We start from the raw sequence: 21,880 nt of genomic DNA on the forward strand, positions 1-21,880 counted from the left end.
TTAGCCTTTGAGACCAAGTAAAATAGATGTAATCCCTCAACAACCCTTCAAATTATTAAGGAAGCAATAATACCTCTGTATTCTGCTCAGCTCAGATCTCATCTAGAGCACAGTGTTATCATCTTGGGTACCATATTTTGGGGGAAAATTGAAAACTGGAGAGCAGCCAGGATGGTGAAAGGTCTTGAAGTCACAATAATAATAATTTATAGTATTTTACATCTATTTATCTTTTTGAATTTCAGAATGGCCCAGTAAGGTAGATACTATAGGCATCTTTAAATTCTCATCTTATTGATGAAGAGGAAACTGAGTCACAGAGAAGTTAAGTGATTTGTAGACCACTATCCTATTTCCATGCCATGTTTTCAGCCTTAAGGTTGGAGTCAAGAAGAATTGGCTTCAAATTGAGTCTGGCCCTTAACCTGAACTGAGGTGCCAGAAAAAACCTCTGCCTAAAGAGTGGGGACCACCTTATTCCTTGTAGGTGGCTCAGTGCATAGAGCATTGGGACCGGAATCAGGAAGACTCATCTTCTTGAGTTCAAATCTGACCTCAGATATTATTAGCTGTGTGACCCAGGACAAGTCACTTAACCCCATTTGCCTCAGTTTCCTTATTCATAAAATGAACTAGGGAAGGAAATGGTCAACAATTTTGGTAGTGTGTGTGTGTGTGTGTGTGTGTGTGTGTGTGTGTGTGTGTGTGTTTGTTTTTCTTACCATGCACGAGTTACCTATTGTTTCATATTAGAACTAGTGATGAAAAGAGGTTTCATGCTGTTTCTTTCTGTCTGGAGACTTGATAAAGTTTTCAAAGGAAACCAAGTAAAATTAAAGTCTTAATGAATCTCAATACTGCACTTACCATTAAAAAACTCCCATAGCATCGACTATAAATAAATCTGTGACTTTCACTGGGTTAAATAACTAAAGCAGTGATGAAGCTCAGGAACCATAATTGTTCTTGTCACCCCATACTTGGTTGCAGTCAATATCTTTTTATCATATACATTTTTAATCACATATTAATAAACAAGAGGGTGTGTTTTATTGATGGTTGGATTAGTTTATTGACCAACTCGACAATTTCACCTACAGTTTCAGAAAATACAAACAAGGTCAAAATATAAAGATCAGGTAATGTACATGGAAAACAAAGAAAGACTTTCCCTCAATTTCTCAAAGGATTTTCTCCCCAAAGATGATTTTCTAGTCATTGGATAGAGTTCCAAAAGATTATTTAGAAATTGTAAGAAAATTGTAGTGAACAATCAATCAGCTCGGGTTTGGAAATCTTTTTTTTTTTTAAAGTTTTATAGACAATTTGGTTATATTGATATTTCAGCAGTATTACTTTAAGGAATTCACTGAAGAGATCATGAAACCTGAACTCAGGTGTCAGAAAAACCTCTGCCTAAAGAGTGGGGAATCACCTTACTCCTTTTAGGTGGCTCAGTGCATAGAGTATTGGGACTGGAGTCAGGAAGACTCATCTTCTTGGGTTCAAATCTGACCTCAGATCTTACTAGCTATGTGACCCAGGACAAGTCACTTAACCTCACTTGCCTTAGTTTCCACATTCATAAAATGAACTAGGGGAAGGAAATGGTCAACAATTTCGGTACCTTTATCAGGAAAATCAGAGTCAGACATGATTGAAATGACTGAACAACAAAAATTATTTAATGGATGCAATGGCGTTTGGCACATGGCTATACCATTTAAGAGGGCATCATTTACATGGAAGCTACTGGAGACCTGTTTCTGGGAGTCTGGGAGACTGGCATACATGCATAGATGTTCTGAGTTGGACATATGGTTGGGAGCAGTCTTTTTTCCATTGGCTGCAGAGATAGGACTATGGTCATCCTTAAAAGGACTTGACTGAGCAATTCCTGACTTGAGGATGAAGGGCTCCTTCACTCACACCATGTGGCAAGGGGGTAGGCCTTGGAGGTCCAAGGTCTTTGTTATTTTGATTTGTTCTTTTCTGTACTAGGTGCAGGGAGCAAAGTCTCTGATCTGGTCCAGGAGCATCCAGGAACCCAAGCTAGAGATTTCAGCTAATTAGCAGTGACACTCTGAGAATTCTCCAGCCCAGAAGAGGCCTGCACTACTACTGGCTTTGTACTTGAACTTGATGGGACTAATGCTATGTAATAATTGAAGTAAGTTGAAGCAAAATCTACCCTCCTCCCCCAACCAAATCCTTAATATATTAGGGAAGGGTTTGTATATCAATTCTTGCTTTATTTTTTTTTAGGTTTTTGTAAGGCAATGGGGTTAAGTGGCTTGCCCAAGGCCACACAGCTAGGCAATTATTAAGTGTCTGAGGTTGGATTTGAACTCAGGTACTCCTGACTCCAGGGCTAATGCTCTATCCACTGCACCACCTAGCCACCCCTTGCTTTATTCTTGAAGTAAAAATACTTTTGTTAAAGTTAATCTGATGTTAAGCTCAACTAGGTGCTAAAAACTGGGTCCCTAAAATAGGGGGAAGGGAACACAGTTGGAGAGAGTCAAAGTCAGAAGAAAAGTATCTTTCCAACTATTTCAGTTACGAGTCTAAGGAAGAAGAAAAATATCTCCCCACTCAGTTCAGGGTATTGGAGAAGCTGACCCAGAATAAATTATATTATACAGATAATGAAACTGAAGCTGAAGCAGTTAAATGATGTACTTATCCAGGGTCACATTGTTAGTGTGAATCTTGGGAACGATTCAAACTAAGGTCTTTCTGATTCCAAGTCCAACATACTATCCACTGTGCCATCCACTCTACAAAATACAAAGAGCAGTTAGGTAGATAATGGATGGTGAACCACTGCAGTATCATTGCCAAGCAAACCTCAAATGGGGTCACAAAAAGTTGGAAACAACTGAAACAAGTCAACAACAACATATAAAAATTATATAATATATAAATACAATATAGATTGAGAAGTAGGATAGTTAAGGGGAATCAGAAAAGTTTCATGCAGAAGATAGTATTTGAGGTATCTTAATAGAAGAGAAGCACTCTATGAGTTAAGGGGTATGTCAGGAACACATTCCAGGTATATATTTCCTCCACAAATGCTCAGAAACAGGCTATAGAGTGTCCTATGTGTGGAACAGAGAAAAGGCCAATGTGACTGGATTTTAGAGTGTGGGAAAGAGTGAAGCTGAACAATTAGCTTGAAGCCAAGTTACATGGAACTTTAAAAGAGAAACAGAGGTGTTTGTACTTTAGCCTAGAAGTAATGGGAAGCTGCTAGAGTTGGTTGAGTAGAATAAGTTCTATGGTTAGAACTTCACTTAAAAAATTACATAGCAGATTGTAGAATGGATTAGAGTGGTAAGAGATGTGTGAGGCAAGAAGGTCAAATAGGAGGTTATTGTAATAATCTAGGCAAGAGGTTATAAGGCCCTGAATTAGAGTGGTATCTTCAGTGTATACCATGGAAACAATCTAAAGACCAACAGACTGCCTTCTGGTGGGGGGGAGGGAAGCAAGAATAGGGGGAAAAAACTGTAAAACTCAAAATAAATAAAATTTTTATAAAAATAAAGTGGTATCTTTATGAATATGGTTATTCAGTCATTTCAGTGGTGACACTTCATAATCTCATTTGAGAGTTTCTTGGCAGAGATACTCAAAAGCTTTAGTCATTTCCTTCTCAGCTTATTTTATAGTTGAGGAAACTGAGGCAAATAGGGTTAAGTGATTTGCCCAGGGTCACACAGCAAGCAAGTGCCTGAGATCAGATTTAAAACTCAGAAAGCGAAGTCTTTCTGACTTGAGGGCTGGTGCTCTATTCACTCTGTTACCTAACTTCCCTGAGAGAAGGGAACAAATCCAAAGAGATACTGTGAAGGAACATGATTTGATAACTAAATGGCTTAGGAATGATATTTGTCTTTCATTCTCAAAGAAGACCATGACATCAGGGAGCTAATGCCGTGACAAGCACATGAATTGGATTTGAGTGAGGGGGTGCTGGGCTGTCACTATTCTCACTTTCTCCTCCAGAGTCATCTGAGTCTAATGTTCAGATATGAATCAGGATAACTGGAGATGGCCCTGAATGTGAGGCAGAGTTAAGAGACTTGCCCAAAGTCACACATAAATGTCAAGTGTCTGAGGTCAGATTCAAACTCTGGTCTTCCTGAATCCAAAGCCAGTGCTCTATCCACTGTACCACCCAGACGGTCAATTATTATTATGGAATAAAGGACAGCCAGAAATCTAGGAAATCATAAATCTAGGGATCTAGAAGGATGGTTATATCCTTATCAGAAATAGAAAAGTTTGGAGGGTTTGTGGAGGGAGAAGATAATGACATTTCTTGAATATGTTGGGTTTGAGATGTCTCCAGAATATCCAGTTTGAAATTTTCAAAGGCAATTGTTGATCCAGGATGGAATCTTAGTGACATGAGATATGGGAGTCATAAAGATAATAATTAAACCAATGGGAGCTGATGAGGTTACTGAGAGAGAGAGAGAGTATAGATGAACTAGTATATAGAAAAATACTGTACTCTTGGTTTGGAAGAAACCAAGTAGTACCATACTCAAGAAATTACATGTCATATGTCCAAAGTCTAGTAAGTATTAAAGGACACATACTCAAGTTTTCCTGATTTCCAATGCAGCACTTTTTCTCATCTGCTTTACATTTTCTCTGAATTCCCAGACATATGTTCAAACTTTAACAATTCAGATCACCTTTTCAAAATCAGAAAGGGAAGGTTTATCTTGCTCTTTATTAACGTTAATTTTTATCTTCAAGTTCTTAAGGGCCAGAGGTAATATGGCCCAACCAAAGTTTTGTCATGGAAATATGAGGTATTGATAAAGCAAGAATAAAAATAGAGACTTTCCATGGTCAGATAATATAGGGATTCTCCTATAGACAGCTCATCTAGGAGAGAATGATTTTACTCCCCATACCCTTCATTCAACCAGCAGGATATTATGTCAACATGACAATAATCACTTTTCCAATACAAGAAAGAATTGATCTTTCTTTTCTTATGAAATCATATCTTTTTGTCTATAATTTTTTATCTTTCAAGATGAAGCACTTAGATTATTATTGTTAATGAATTTATTGCTCATAAATTACTTTATCCAATCTGATTTAATCCAACCCAATCAGATCATTTACTAAGCACCTAACATATTCAAGTAACTATGTTATGGTGTGTGCATAGAAAGAAAAAATGAAAAATATTCTTTGTACTCAAAGAACTTCATTCTACTGGGGGAGAGGAGAACAAAATATGTAATTTTCTGAAAAATTCCTGTGTAGATCTCTTTTACCTTAGATTGATGCAGCTAAATGAATATTTTCAATCTCTTAATATCTTATGTGATAAAATTAACCTTGGTAATTAATTTGATAAATTTATATTTCTAAACTATATTTGAATAAAATTCTGACATGAATTGTGAAATTACAGATTTTTCTTTGTTCTTTCTCTTGCTGAAATCAAGCCTCTGAAATGAAATATTACATCATTTTAATCCAAATATAGTTAGACCTCAAAAAATTTCTTATTTCTTGAAGGTTTTAATTATTGTCACCCATAAATCTGCATTTAATTTGTTCTGTGGTAGCATCAATGACTTAGTTTTCTAAAGATTTGAAAGAGGAGGAGTAGTTTGTATCTTCTCACCTTAATTAAAAAGACTTTTAATCAGAGACAGAAGCAATGTGTTGGACTGATTTTTGTATAGAACATCCTCAATTAAAGCTATTTAAATATGTAAAAATGCTCAATTAATTTAATCATTTGTTCCCACATCTCATGAAATTGGTTATGACTCCATTTTGATTATCTTTTCATCGATGACATATGTAAATCTGGATAGACAGGGGAATAATAAAATAGAATGGTCAGATGACCCCCTTAAAGTCCCATATAATTTGGTGAATCTAAGGCTACTGTTTTATACCTAAGGATAAAGCACCTCCTTTGAAACAGCAAATTAAAAAAAACAATGTCCATAGATAAGCAACTATCCAAAATCTATATCAGATTAAACATTTCTTCCTTAAGCATCAAATATTTGTAAATATACAAAAAATCCTAATAAAAACAAAAAATCTTTTTGAACTTACATTACTCATAAGAAATATTTGCTTCTCTCATTCTCATGTCAAATCTTTAAGGTCACCTGTGTGGTTATTTGCATTCATTGTGCCATCGACAAATATAAATTAAGCCACCTGCAAGAAAAAGAACTTTAAATCTAGACAATGGGCAAAGACTGTACCCAAAGGACCCATTCCTTCTAAATGAGGCTATAAAAACTAAACATGACCTAAGCATTCTTCTGCCCTCCAAAACTCCAGAGTAAACTCAAGATGATGGTAAAGCCAAGAAAACATAGTACCTAGACGGAGAAAAAAAGCATGTTTCAGATATATCTTAAACCTGAAAGCAAGCATCATAAGCACCCTTCTCTTGCAAACAGTCTTTGGTTTGACTGTCATGGATAGAATTCTTGGTCAGATGAATCACTTACTCAATCCAATGTGATATTTCTTATGTATCTGAGATATTATATGAAAAGAGATATTTTATATCTTTGTATTATATGAAGTATTATGTGAAGAAATCAAGTCAAAGGAAAAAGTCAAACTCATATCTAAAATGAATTGGCACTAAGTATGATTAAAAATAGACAATACTTGAAGTAATAAAATTATGTAACTTCACTATAATAATATATTTAATATCCATAAACAATTTTATATTCAAGTTAACATTATGGGATTTCCCCAGTGCCTCTCTTAATTAAATACAGTTAAGGTGAGTTGGAGAATTCCATTGTGAGCTAATTTTTACAGCCAGGTTGTACATGTGGATAGGAGATATGGTTAATATTTGGACAAACAAGGTTATTCTGGATATGTTGTGTTGCAGAGAGGTAAGAGGTTTTATTGGAAGGAAGACCTGGAGTTCAGTCACAGTTCCTATACTTATTAGTTATGTAACACCAGGAAAATTACTTATACTTTCTAATCCTCAGTCTCTTCATCTCTAAAACCAGGATGATAATATCTGTATTACTTCATAGGGAGCAACTGTGGGTGGAGGGAAGAACTTTGTAAACTTTAAAGCATCAAATAAATGTGGTTTGTTGTTGTTCTTATTATTTTGTTATTGAATTCTTTTTTTTTCCTTTTTAAGGCTATGGGATGAGTGAGGCTTAGGCAATAACTTCTTTCCTTTGGAATATCAGGAGATGCATAGGAATTGTACTGGGGCTCAATAGACTATGAAGCTATAATCACTACATTTTCAGAGGCAGGTGACCCAAGCTAACATGGAAAAAGGACCCTCTTTATTATTTTAAGTGTTGATTTTCCTTGAGGTGACCTCTTGGTATCCCTAGATTCCTTCAAAGCTCAAAAAAAACCCAAAGATTTTTTTCTGATCAAAGACTTGATTTCTCCAGCTTATTGCACCCCAAATGGACTTTGATTTGTTTTGTATATACATATTATCTCTTCAATCCAGGAACATTTGGCACCTGACTGTTCCACAAACAAGGTGCTTCATCTCATGACTGACTATCCCTCATGCATGGAATGTTTTCCCTCCTCATCTCTGTCTACTGACTTCCCTAGTTCTTTCTAAAATTTCATCTTCTATGGGAAGCCTTGATTCTAATGCCTTCTCTCTGTAAATTTATTCTGTATATAGTTTGTTTGGTTTTACTTGTTTGGTTCTTGTCTTCCCCATTAGATTGTGAGCTCCTTAAGGACAAAGACTGCCTTTTGCTTCTCTCTCTCTCTCTCTCTCTCTCTCTCTCTCTCTCTCCTGTCCCCAGCACTTAGCATAGCTACATGATAAATGCTTATTAAGGGCTTATTGAATATCGAATCTTATGGTCTTATGGTCCCAGTGCCTAGCAGATAATGTTTAATAAATTTTTCTTCATTCCTCTGGAATGGAATGAAATTTCTTTGAACTCATAATGCTTCAACAATGCTATAGTCAAATCCAGGAAATTTCCCATATTTCTTCCCAGTCATATCAAAGAGGCAACAAGAATTGTTCTGAATGGTATTTTTGATTTGAATACTAGTCATCCCTTATGTATGGCATGAAGGTATCTTGGCACATGGCTTGGTACAAGGCTTGGTACCTGACCTTTACTGCATAGTGGCAAATACCAAACTGCTTGAAACTTGCATAGGAGGCAGATTTTGCTGCCAGATGGGTAATCCCAAGCCTCAGATTTTAAAATGAGAGGACCATTCTCTCTGCGTGGATTGTGAAAAGGAAAGCATTAATGGAGATAAATGGTCTTATATATATATATATACGATTTTAGAGCTGGAAGATCACTTAGAAAGTATCAGGTCAGCAATAAAAATTTCACCATGGTGTCTACTATTTTTGATAATAATCGTGGATTTTGATCACTTACTTCTTTGTAAATTATCACTAAGGTCAAGTATGAATTGAATCTCAGGTGTGAGTTTTTATATGAAATGATGGTCATTTGAGGTGCCATTTTGATTTTTATCTTATTCCCTAGGGCAGGAAGAAATGTGTGTTAAAGAATCAGTAAGTGGTTATTAAGAGCCTACTATGTGTCAGCACTACCCTAAGTGCTGGGAATACAAAGTGAGATGAAGAAACACGTAATCAACATTAAAACACACACACACACACACACATACACACACACACACATATATATTTATACATATATAGATATACATCTATATATGTATGTATATATGTATATTTGTATGTATGTATATAGATAAGATTAATCAAAGATGATCAAGAAAGGAAAGGCACTAGAACAAAAAGCTTCCTATAGAAATTGGGATTTAGTTGAAAATTTAGAAAAGTGGGGCAGCTAGGTGATGCAATGGTTAGAGCAGTGACTCTGGAGTCTGACTGATCTGAGTTCAAATTTGGCCTCAGACACTTAATAATTGACTAGTTGTGTGACCTTGGGCAAGTCACTTAACCCCAGTGCCTTGCAAAAAAAGCTCCCCCCTAAAAAAAAAGAAAATAAAAGAAAGGAAAACCTGGAAAGCCAAGAAGTAGAAAAAGGAGAGAGAACTAATGTTCATTTGAGACAGAGAATTCCAGTTATAGGGGATAGCTAGGGAAAAATGCTCAGAGGCTGGAAATGGAATACCTTGCTCTAGTGTGTGCTCTTAAATGTTTAATAACCAGTTGGATTTTCTCCATCACTTTCTGAGGTCTAGACATTTAGATTTATGACCTGTAAATGTTCACTCAATAAACTCGCATGAGCCTCATAGAGCTGGTTTCAGCACACCACTATATGTGACAAGGAGGCCAATGTCACTGGAACTCAGAGTATGTGGGAGGGGCTGAGGAGTAGTGTGTTAAGTGGGGGGGGAGTAAAGTGTGAGAAGATTGTAAGGGTAGAAAGGAGTCAGATTGTGAAAAACTTTGATCATGAAATAGGGTTTTTTAAAATTTGATATTGGAGGTGAGAGGAAGCCATTGTAATGTACATAATTGGTGTTGTGTGTGTGTGTGTGTGTGTGTGTGTGTGTGTGTGTGTGTGAGAGAGAGAGAGAGAGAGAGAGAGACAGACAGACAGACAGACAGACAGACATGGTTTAGGAATTAATCTATTTATTTAAGAAGAAAACTAAATGAATTGATATTCAACTGTATGAACAATATGATAATAACATTTTGTGCTTTCAAGGAATTTTAACTCCCTCCCTCCCCTCCCCACCTTCCACTTTGGGGGAGAAGACAGCTAAAAAGTCAGCTTTTTAAAAAAATTCTTTACATTACAGTGGCAAGGATTATTTCTTTTTTAGGAAATGAGGAAAGTGAATGATAGAGATACTCTGCTTAGGTGGCCCAGTGGATAAGAATGCTGGACTAGGAGTCAGGAAGACTCATTTTCCTGAGTTCAAATCTGGCCTCAGACACTTATTATCTGAGTAACTTTGAGTAAGTCATCTAACCCTGTTTGCTTCAGTTTCCTTATCTGTCAAATGAAGTCGAGAAGGAAATGGCAAACTGCTCCACTATCTTTGCCAGGAAAACTCCAAATTGGGTCATGAAGAATTGGACACAATTGAGATGACTGAACAACAGCAACATTTCAGAATTCCAAACTCTGGAGAATCCAGGTCTCTTCACATGCAAACCAGTGATTTTTCTGGTAGCTATACTAACTCATTTCATCAAATAGCTTTAAACATAGAATCAACAACCATTATTTAATTATTTATCTATTTATTTACTTATTATTTATTTATTATGTGCTATGCACTGTGCTAGATTCTGGGATTACAAATACAAGAAGAACAAACATCCCTGCTCTCAAACTGTTTATATTCTAATGGGGATACCCAACACATAAAAGGGAAGTTAAAGTGTAGGGGAAGGTTGAAGCTTGAGATAAAGGTACCTGGAATGGAAGTATTGTGGGAAAAAAATGTCCTATGGAGATTTAGGAGTACAATTTGTAAAGGAATGAGGACATAGTTGTCTTGGACCTCCTCCTTAAAACAGAGGTTCTGAGAAGAACTAGCCATTCAGGGGGATCATCCTCATCAAAGGAGGGTATTCCAATGGTAAAGGAATCAGGCATTCAGAGATCAAGATTTCAGAATTAAGAGGTTACTGTGGCATGGTAGATAAAGTGGAAAGACAGGAGTTCAGCTTCAAGAGAAATTACTAGGAATTCATTTTCTTCTCCCTCTATACTACTTCACTTGGTGATCTCATCAGTTCCTGTAGATTTAATCACTACCTGTATTTTGATGATTCTCAGATCTACCTATCTTGACCTAATCTTTCTGTTAACCTTCAATCTCACATCTCCAACTGACCTTCAGATATCTCAAAACACATGTCCAGTAGACATCTTATATTAACATATACAAGGCTAATTATCTTTCCCCTTAACCTTGCTCTACTTCTACCTTCCGTTTTACTATGGAGGGTAGTATCATCCTCCTAGTCCTTCAGGTTCCCAACCTAAGAGTCATCCTGGATTCTTCACTATCTTTCATCCCATCATCCCACCCCCATCCCATCCTATCCTGTCCATATTTTTGCCTAAATCTGTAGATTTCACCTTTGTAATATGTTCCCTTCTCTCTTCTAACACCCTTACTACCTCATCACTGCATACTTGGAACTATTTTAATAGCCTGATGATGTGTCTGTCTGCCTCATATTTCTCCCTATTCCAGTCCATTCTTTATTCAGTCACTAAAGTGATTTTCCTAAAGTCTCACCATTTCACCCCCTTTCTCAATAAACTTCAGTAGCTTACTATCACTTCCAGGATCAAATACCAAATCTTCTGCTTGATATTCAAATCTCTTCATAAGCTCTCCCTTTTATTTTTCTGGTCTTCTTGCACCTTGTTGCCTACCACATGCTCATGGATCCAGTGACACTGACCTTGTGGTTCCAAAAATAAGGTATTGCATCTCTCAGTTCTAGATGGTTTTTCCCCCTGACTGTCCTTCATGCCTGGAATACTCTCTTCATCTCTGCTTTCTGGATTCCCTGACTTCCTTTAAGTCCCAACTAAAATCTCATTTTCTATAGGAAATCTTTCCCAACTTCCCTCTACTAATTATTTCCTATTTATCCTCAACACAATTTGCCCATATTTGTTTGCATGTTGTCTCTGCATTAGAGCATAATCTCCATGAGGCAAAAGCCTCCTCTGTGTATCCTTACCACTTAGTACAGTGCCTGATACACTGTAGGCACTAAATAAATATTCATTGACTGAATAACTGAAATATACTGCCAACATTAATGCCCACCATCCAGCAATAATCCAGGTTCAATATCATATAATTATCATTAATCCTTCCTTCTCCCTCAGAGCTCAATCCATTTGGTTGACAAGTTATATCAGTGCTACCTCTACAATGTCTCTCACATTTCTTTCTCACCATCACATTTGTTACTATCCTGGTTCAGGATCCTTTCACTTCTTGCAATAATCTCTTATCTGACTTTCCTATTTCTACTCTCTCCCTCATCTATTGATCCACCCTCCACACAGCTGTCAGCATAAGCTTCCTAGAGCTTGGGTGGGACCAAGAAATTTTTCTGCTCAAAAACTTCAATGGCCTCATGTTGTCTCAAAGGTAAAATATAAACTCTTTAATCTGGCATTTAAAACTCTCCACAAATGTCTGTTCTACGTTCCTGTATTTATATTATTTGCCCTTACACATTCTACATTCTAGCCAAACTAGCCTGAGTTCACCTACCTCAGCTCTTCATAATCCCATTTTTATACTACTCAGAAGTGGTTCCCCATGCTTAGAAGACACTCCCTTGGACGGCTAGGTGGTGCAATGGATAAAGCACCGGCCCTGGAGTCAGGAATACCTGGGTTCAAATCCGACCTCAGACACTTAATAATTACCTAGTTGCGTGGCCTTGGGCAAGCCACCTAACCCCATTTGCCTTGCAAAAAAAAAATAACCTAAAAAAAACCTAAAAAAAAAAAGAAGACACTCCCTTAATACCTCTGTCTCTTCTTTTAAAACCCAGATCCTGTAACATCACCTCTGGGAAGGATTTTTTGGTCTCCTAATTATTAAAGGTTTACACTTTCCTCAAATTATCTTGTATATCATCTATCTGTCTGTCTTTCTGTCTATTCTATCCCCTAACAGAAAAAAGCTTGGAATCAGGCACTATTTCCAATCTTGTTTTTCTATCCAAATAACCTAACAGAGTCTTGCACATACTAGGGATTTTGGAAATATTTGTGGGATTAAATTTAATACATTTTGTGTTTTGATCAGCTAACTCTAGACTCCCTAGTTTGTATTCATTTTTGTGAGGCAGAATTTCCTGATAAGTCTACCTTCATATGACTTACACCCACACTTCAGTGTGAAACTAGAGAGCTCTATTGTTAATTTGGGTCTAGATACTTATTATGCTAACAGAAACCAAGGGGGGGAAAACCCTTGTTCAATTTTGCAAAAGCATTTAATTGGAACAGAAAAGAAAGCAAAAAAAATTAAATATTTTTCAGCAACCATTTCCCAAATAAAGGAATTTCTCCTTTCCTCTTCCCTAGCACAGTACAGAGAGGAAGCTTCTCCATATTCAAGTTACATTACATAAGTCTGGGCAAGACAGAAAAATGCCTTGGTTTGTGAACACTGCTACCCAATCACTCTCAAGCTTTATTCTCTGGAAGAAATTGTCTTTGTGTTCTTAGGAGATCTTAACATACTTTACAGCTCTAGTGCTTTGCCTTTTCATTGTTAGCAACCAGTCAGAAGTTAACTTATGCCTTTACTACTGTTTGTTTCTCTGCTTTAAGCAATTCTGAACTCTCCAAATGTGTCCAGTCTTCTCCATGTGACTCCATTTGGATTCCCTCTCTTACCCATGATTTCTTTTTTTTAAATGTTTTCCCTTTATTTTTTATTTACACATTACTAAAATATTCTTGTTCAAGAGTAAGCACAATACCCCCTCCCCCATAAAATATAAAACTACATGAGGAATAAAGTAAAAGAAAGAGAAAAAAATGTTTCAGTCTGTGTTCTGATACCATCAGCTCTGTCTTGGGTGGATCACATTCTGTATCATAAGTCCATCACAGAAGTTACTTCCATATTTTTCCACAGTTGCTGTTGCTGATTGTAATTCCCTCCATCCATTCCTCCCCACTACCATTTATTATATTTTCTCTCTCCTTTCACTCTGTCCCTCTTCTGAAATGTGCTGTAGGGTAGCTGAATGGTGCAGTGGACAGAGCACCAGCCCTGGGGCAAAGAGGCCCCAAACCCACATACCACCTCAGAGACCAAGTTACCACCCGGCCCTGTGGCCCCCAACAGGCCACTCAATTCCAGCACCTTGCAAAAAAATAAAAAAGAAAATGTGTTATATCTGACTGTGATCTGACTATGATCTACCCTCTCCTCTATCACCCACACCTCCCCCCTTCCCCCGTCCCCCTTCTCTCCTTTTTTTCTCTAGACGTCTATACTCTATTGAATGTGTATGCTGTTTTCTCTCTGAGCCATTTCTGATGAGAGTGAAGGTTCCCTCATCTGCCTTCACCTTCCCCCCTTCCATACCATTTCAAAAAAATATCTTTTATATGAAATATCTTAGCCTATTCCACCTCTCCTTTCTCTTACTCCCAGTACATTTCCCTTTTAGGCATTGACTCCATTTTTACAATATATTATATCTTCAAATTCAGTTTTCTCCTGTGCTTAATCTATAAAAGCTCCTTCTACCTGCTCTATTAAATGAGAGGTTTCATATGAGTATTATCAGTATCACTTTTCCATGCAGGAATACATGCAGTTCATCATCATTAAGTCCCTTATAATTTACCCTTCTCCTTCACTCTCTATGCTCCACCTGAGTCTTGTACTTGAAGGTCAAACTTTCTGTTCAGCTCTGGTCATTTCAACAGGAACATTTGAAATTCCCCTGTTTCATTGAAAGTCCATCTTTTCCCCTGGAAGAGGATGTTCAGTTTTGTTGAGTAGTTGATTCTTGGTTGCATTCCAAGCTTTTTTGCCTTCTGGAATATTATATTCCAAGCCTTACAAGCCCTTGATGTAGCTGCTGCTAAGTCCTGTGTGATCCTGACTGCAGCTCCACAATATTTGAATTGTGTCCTTCTGGATGCTTGTAATATTTTCTCTTTGACTTGGGAATTCTAGAACTTGGCTATAATATTCCTGGGGGTTGGTTTTTTTCTTTTTTAGATCTCTTTCCAGGGCAGATCGATGGATTTTCTCAATTTCTATTTTACCTTCTGCTTCTTCAGGGCAATTTTCCTGTAGGAATTCTTTAAAAATGAAGTCAAAGCTCTTTTCAAGTATCCCAATAATTTTTAAATTATCTTTCCTGAATCTGTTTTCCATATCAGTTGTTTTTTCCAATGAGATAGTTCACAGTTTCTTCTAATTTTTCATTCTTTTGGTGTTGAACTATTGTGTCTTGATTTCCTCGCAAAGTCATCAGCTTTCTTTAGCTCCATTCTTCACTTGAAGGATTTGTTTTCCTCAGAGAGCTTTCTTATCTCCTTTTCCATCTGGCCAGTTCTGCTTTTTTAAAGCATTCTCTCCTCAACAACTTTTTGAACTCTTTTATGCATTTGACCTAAGATGGTTTTTAACATGTTATTTTCTTCAACATTTTTTTGGCTCTTTTTTTGGCTCTCCTTGGCTAAGCTGCTATCATGTTGGCTCTCCTTGGCTAAGCTGCTAACTTCATTTTCATGTTTTTCCTGCATCTCTCTGATTTCTTTTCCCAATTTTTCATCTATATCCCTTGCTTGATTTTCAAAATCTTTTTTGAGCTCTGTCATAGCCTGAGCCCAACTTTTATATCTCTTAGAGTCTTTCGATGTAGAAGCTTGGACTTTCTCACCTTCAGATTGAGTATTTTGATCCTCCATGGGATCATAGACAAAGTAATTTTCAATGGTCTGGTTCCTTTTTTTCCTGTTTACTCATTTCCCCAGCCTATGTCTGGTTTTGGGATGCTTCCTGAGCTTTTGAGTTTTATTGGGATACCCCCACAAGGACCTCAGTGTGTGAGGCTCTGACTGCTCTCCTTGTCTGTGAATGACCACAAACACACTCCTCTGCCATGGGCCTGGTGGGGGAATCACTGCTCTATAGGGGGCCTAGACTGCAATCAGGATCTGAATGTAGTCACAGCCCCAGAGTCCTGTTCTAGGGACAGAGGACAGACCTTGGGAGTCTCGCTCCACTCCCTTACCTTTGGTGTGCTGAGCACTCAGGGCACAGCTGTCTGGAGGCTCCTGCTTGCCTACTCTACAGGCCTGCTTCTGTTTCCTGGATCTGGGATGCCCATGCTGAATACTGTAAAAATGCTAAGGGCCTGGGCTTCACAGAGTGCTGCAGGTATGCTGAGGGATTGGGCTTTGTGCTTGCTATGGCAGAGGTCTCCCTGCTGATCTTCCAAGTTGTGCTTGGTGCTCCCTAGGGTGCAGGTCAGGAAACTGCTTCTGCTGCTGGGAGCTGGTGCTCCCAGGTGCCTGGGGCTGTTCCTGGGAGGCTAAAGTTCCTCTGCTCTGGCAGGGCCACCCCTCTAACCTTGTGGAACAGAATTTTTCCACTATTTTCCAGGTTACCTTGGGCTGGAGAATTGCCTCACTAGATCTTTCTGTGGGTTTTGCCTCTTGAAAATTTAGTTAGAGTCATAATTTTAAAGTTTTTGAAATATTTTGGAGAGAACACCTAGGCGAGGATCTTCTGCTGCCATCTTGACTCCACCCCCTTGCCCATGATTGCCATCTCTTCAAAAATAAAAACTCCTTGACCTTAAGCTCCAGTCGTCTAGGAAAAGAAGCTCTGGTTGGACAGACTTGTGTCTGTCACAAAGAACACTGTAAAATGTAGGCTTGCCATTGTCTGACCCCTTATTCCATAAATAATAAATATTTGTATTTGTGTTTATTTTACTTTGGGAGGTTCAACAAATTTGCTCTGGATCCAGATTTATTGAAATAGATAATTTTAATTCTGAATCATCCAGTCATATTATAATTATCATGAATTTTTTATGACACAACAGGATTCTAAGAATTGCCCACAGGGAAAGGGGACACAGAGATTTGCAAATAAAAACTAGGCAATCTTTCCGGACACAAAATTTTTGTCAGCCTATACATCCTTCCTTTAATGAAGGATATCTGGGGGCAGCTAGGTGGTGCAGTGGATAGAGCACCTGCCCTGGAGTCAGGAGTACCTGTTCAAATCCAGCCTCAGACACTTAATAATTACCTAGCTGTGTGGCCTTGGGCAAGCCACTTAACCCCATTTGCCTTGTCAAAAAAAAAAAGGATATCTTCTTTGGTAGAGAATAAACTCAGAGCTGAAACAGATCCTACCCATCCTGGACAACTCTTGCCATATTCTTCCATAAATTTGCCACATAAGTACATTCACTGTGCCAGAAGCCTTGATTTTTGCTGATGTAGGGAACATGCTTACATAGGGAGTGCTCTCATTGACTCTCTGCCATCCTTCCCCTTTCTTATGTGGCCAGTCCATCTTCTAAACTCTTCATTTAATTCCTTTTTAATATCTTTTACTCCAGGTTTTCTTGGTTCTTTTTTATTTTAGAATTCCTGTATATTTTACTACTCACACCTACTCAGCACAGTATTAGGGACACAGTAGATGATTAATAACTCTTAAGTGATTGGCTAATTGACCTATCATACAATTCTCTCTTACCCTTTGTGTGAAATTCATTTTTATTTTTTCAGAGATTGTTATAGTCAAACTCCTTCTGAGCAACAAATATATAGTAGAATAGTGGTATTATGAAATATAGTTCAATGTTAGTATTAAGAAGACAGACCTTTGAAAGAAAAACATCATATGAAAGCCCAATTATTATAATGATTAATTGACTATTATAATAATTTGACAGTGTGGAGCAGTAGAAAGAGAAGACATGTGTTCCAATTCCTCCTCTGTTACATACTCGTGCAATCTGGGGCATGTGAATTAACTTTTGCCTGCCTCAGCTTTTTCAATTGTAAAATAGGAATAATAATAGCAACCATGACAAATCATTATTGATTAGAGAAACATAAATTAAAACAATCTTGAGATGTCATTTTACACCTTCAAAGGTTGTTGTGATGATCAAATGAGATAAAATTTCTAATGCCCTTAATATAGTGTTTGGTATACAGTAGACATAATACTTAATATTAAGTACACTTAATAAGTGCTTGCCTTCTTCCTTCCTTTCTCTCAAAGCTCTGAAAAGAAGCTGTCAACTTTCATTGGAAGAGAGAGTAAGTACCTCCTTACAAAGAGTTTCCTATACCAGTAGAATTACAGCATTTCTAATCCCTTTCATAATGTGTATGGTTTATGCTTGGATCCCTGAGGAGTATTTATATATTTATTCATATAAATATTTAATATACACATATAAATGTAATTCACACATATATATGCACATATATTCATCAATATACATATGTATTTTGAGAATGAAAATGCTTGGACAGAGAAATTAAATATTTTGGACAGGGCTAAGTTTACCTCAGTAGTCAGATTGTCAAATCCTGCACCCTAAAGGAATGGTGTGTGTGTGTGTGTGTGTGTGTGTGTGTGTGTGTGTGTGTGTGTGTGTATGTGTGTGGCATACTACTTATTAGAGGTGATTAACAAACACCAAGGGAGAAAATCTTTGTGAGAAGGTTCTACTCTAAGTCCTGAAACAAGAGAATAAATAAATGGGCATTCTTAGCTCAGAAGGAGTTTTCAGAGAAAACAAAACCAAAGAAACAGAGGTAGAAGTCAGTGAGTTCATAGCTATTGTTCAAAACTGGGAGGATTGGGGGAATAAGACTTTACAAATTATCTTCAGGAAAATATTATGATGGGAGGAATACTAGGAATTATCAAGAGGCTGGTTTTCTTTATGCCCAAGATAGTATTAATTTATGGTATTCTGATCATACTTGAGACTCAGGCAGTATCTATAAGAGGCCAAAACAAATGATTCTATAGATTTAGGCAAAGATATCAGGGATGTAGGTGGGAGGAAAAAAAGAAGAGAAACTAGTTATATATCATATAAATCAGTTTATTAACTTAATTTCCCTTTCTAGATAATTGTCAGAATATTTTTATATATCTTTAACCAACATTATTAAACTACTGTGTCTTAAGAACATTATAGGAGTAATACAAAGGAAATTATAGGTGTTCTGTCAAACTGTCAAGGAACTCAGTCAAATAGTTATTTGCCCTCTGCATGAGATTAGACAAGTCATGTCCCCTCTCTGGGTCTCAATTTCCACATTTGTAAAAATTGAGAGGATGGAACTAAATCACCTTTAAGATATCTCTTATTTTTAATTTCCAAGAAGTAATGACAGGGCCTAAATAGGCTAGAATTCTTGTTACTACTTATTTCCTTTTTTTTGTGGAGATTTCATCTCTAGTACAGTTGATATTTCTACTAACTTAAGACCTGAACAATCAAGACATTTAAGATCTTAATAGGCCAAGGGGGAAAATTGCAATGCTTGAAAAAGAATAGTTGGTATAAAAAGCTATTAATATTGTCACTCAACCAAAGGGCTAAGAAGTTATAAATGAGAATAAATTATTTTGTTCTTTTAATGTATAACTTTATATAATATATGCATATACCAATACACATATGTAAAACCACATCTATATACATGCATGTATTTATATACATACATACACACACACACACACACACACACACACACATATATATATATATATATATATATATAGACATAGATATAGACATAGACATATTATCTATGTTGTACCCAAAGTCTTAGTGCAGTTTTAATTGGGGACATATATATACCACACACTCACAACATACACACACACACACACACACACACACACACACAAACACACTTCAACACTATGATTTTTTTCAATGCAGCACCATGAAATCAGGATGCTCCTATAGAAAAATTACAATATAAATTGGAATATTGTACAGATTGACAAAATTTTCTTGTGAAAACCAAAGGTAGAAAGATAAGAACACTCTGATTTGACCCAGTTGATGACTAACCCTGCTGCATGAAATTTTTCCAGCACTGTTCTTTCCTTACCAGAGTGGAGACTTGTCTGGCTGCCAAGGACAGGGCGGTCTCAGGTTATACATCACCCACGTGCCTGTCATGTGAAGCCAAACCACCTAGACACCATGTTCCTGGGAGGGTTTCTCCTTGCCAAAAGGGTATTAGTTTGAGCCAGCTACTCTTTCTTGAGCTGTTATATCTGCCCTCCCTTTCCTTGGCATTGATTTTTTTCTCTCTTCAACCTCTATCTCATGAATCAGATCAAAGGAAATCCATGAAGCCAAGATGAATCCTACATCTCTAGATAGGACGAACTCTTCACAACTTTCTCATGATCTTGAGTCACTACAAAGAGTTTGCAGTGTCTTAGGTAACTACTACTTCTTTCTCTTTCTCTAAAAAAAGCCAAAATATTCAGGTCACATTTTCTTTTGAGGAATTGAAGGCAACAAAGGAGGAATGGTAGTCAAATTTTGGACTTGGAATTAGAAAGACTTGAACTCTAATACAACTCAGTTATTTATCAGTTTTATAATTATGTACAACCTTTCTGATTGAAGGTGCTTTGCAGATCTTAAAGTATTATGTAAGTTTGAGTTGTTACTATTCAGCCATAGGTTAAATATGCCATCTGAGCCAAAGTTTTATGGATACTTCTATGAAAACAAAATAGAATGATAAAACTTGAAGGTCATTATTATTTCACAGGACTGCATATGTTTGATGCTCAAAATGGTTTTGTTTATTTGATTTGAAGTTGTCTCACTGCACAAAATGATTTCTAATATCACAGGGTTTGCTGATGTCATTTAATTGTTCCCTTTTCCACTCTACTTTGCTCAAGTAGCTTCTGATATTGAAAAAGACTGTCATTAATTTTGGCAAATTTGAAGAGTAGTTTCTTCCACCATTATAGTTGGAGTTTGCTCTATCAAGACATTTTCCTCTCTTTCCTTGTCGACTGGAAAATGAGAGTTCCGTGACAGCTTGAGGGGGATTTAGATTATTCTTAATGTCAAACTTCCTAAGTGATGGAATAGATTATTTTAAAATAATCTCCTCTGGGAGGATTGAAAAAGAAGTCATTCATTAATCTATGACTCAGGTATGAATCTGCCTGAAATTAGGAGAGTGAACTAGATAACCTCTCAGGTCCCTTTTAGTTCTAACAGGAACATGTTCATCCTTGTGATGTCAAATGACACTTCCATGACATTTCATAGATAATTTCTATGAAAATTGTTAACAGAATTTGGTGCCTAAAGATACTTCTAATGTTGTTAGACTATGAGTTAATTATGAGTATCCTTTTGATTCATATATGCATAGGTCTTTAAGCACAATTGTGAAAAAAAGACAAATCTTGTCTTGTGTCATCTGAAAACTCTTTTTCAACTTGTGAATCACTGCTTCTATCCACCCCACCTCATGATATTCTTTTTCACTTTTTTAATTCTTTTTGAATTTTATAATTTTCCCCCAACCTTGCTTCCCTCCCCCCAGCCCCACAGAAGGTAGTGATATTCTTTACATTGTTTCCATGCTATACATTGATCAAAATTGAATGTGTTGAGAAAAAAAATCATACTCTTAAAGAAAAAATAAAATATAAGTGATAGCAAAATTACATAATACATAAGATAACATTTTTTTTAAAAACATTGAAGGTAATAGTCTTTGATCTTTGTTTAAACTCCACAATTTTTTCTTTGGATACAGATGGTATTCTCCATCACAGATATGCTAAAATTTGTCCCTGATTATTGCATTGATGGAATGAGTAAATCCATTAAAGTTGGTCATCCACCCCCATATTGCTATTATGGTATACAGTGTTCTTCTGGTTCAGCTCATTTTGCTCAGCATCAGTTCATGCAAGTTTTTCCAGACTTCTCTGAATTCCCATCCCTCCTAGTTTCTAATAGAAGAATAGTGTTCCATAATATATATATATGTATATACCACAATTTGTTCAGCCATTCCCCAGATGATGGACATTCACTCAATTTCCAATTCTTTGCGGCCACTAACAGAGCTGCTATGAATGTTTTTGTACAAGTGATTTTTTTTACCCTTTTAAAATGTTTATCAATTAATTAATTGATTTTTAAATTAATTAATCAATTAATTAATGGTTACCCTTTTTCATGAGCTCTTCAGGAAATAGACCCACTAGTGGTATTGCTGGATCAAAGGGTATGCACATTTTTGCTGCCCTTTGGGTGGAATTCCAAATTGCTCTACAGAAAGATTGGATCAGTTCACAA

At 36.8% G+C, this 21,880-nt stretch overlaps 1 long non-coding RNA gene across 1 annotated transcript; it reads left to right on the forward strand.

The window, feature by feature from the left end:
- Positions 1-2,005: 2,005 nt before the first annotated feature.
- On the forward strand, positions 2,006-20,513 carry LOC141511165 (uncharacterized). The gene is made up of 3 exons (XR_012475275.1): positions 2,006-2,170; positions 17,782-17,819; positions 19,874-20,513. It is a non-coding gene; the product is annotated as an uncharacterized LOC141511165 (long non-coding RNA).
- Positions 20,514-21,880: the final 1,367 nt, after the last annotated feature.

This window comes from Macrotis lagotis, chromosome 2 (assembly GCF_037893015.1).
Source record: "Macrotis lagotis isolate mMagLag1 chromosome 2, bilby.v1.9.chrom.fasta, whole genome shotgun sequence".
Lineage (NCBI taxonomy): Eukaryota > Metazoa > Chordata > Mammalia > Peramelemorphia > Peramelidae > Macrotis > Macrotis lagotis.